Genomic DNA, 270 nt, shown 5'->3' on the forward strand with positions numbered 1-270 from the left:
GCGCACATACAATAAAATGTATGTGTAAAATGGGATAATAACGTAGGAAAATAAATGTGACTCATCCTTTATTGTGCACCCTATACTTTTGTATAACCTCAAAATAATACAACAGTAGAAAAGAACGTAAGCAAGCATTGTACGTCTTTAGAACGAGTTTATAATACACTATTTCTGCCTCATGTTTCAACGGGGGATATAGCTCAGTGGTAGAGCGCATGCTTTGCATGTATGAGGCCCCGGGTTCGATCCCCGGTATCTCCAAAATTT

The 270-nt window shown here is 38.5% G+C and overlaps 1 non-coding gene across 1 annotated transcript; it reads left to right on the forward strand.

Moving 5' to 3' along the window:
- The first annotated feature begins 192 nt into the window (after positions 1 to 192).
- On the forward strand, positions 193 to 264 carry Trnaa-ugc. The gene has a single exon. It is a non-coding gene; the product is annotated as a tRNA-Ala (tRNA).
- Positions 265 to 270: the final 6 nt, after the last annotated feature.

This window comes from Diaphorina citri, unplaced genomic scaffold, assembly GCF_000475195.1.
Source record: "Diaphorina citri unplaced genomic scaffold, Diaci psyllid genome assembly version 1.1 scaffold119743, whole genome shotgun sequence".
Classification (NCBI taxonomy): domain Eukaryota; kingdom Metazoa; phylum Arthropoda; class Insecta; order Hemiptera; family Psyllidae; genus Diaphorina; species Diaphorina citri.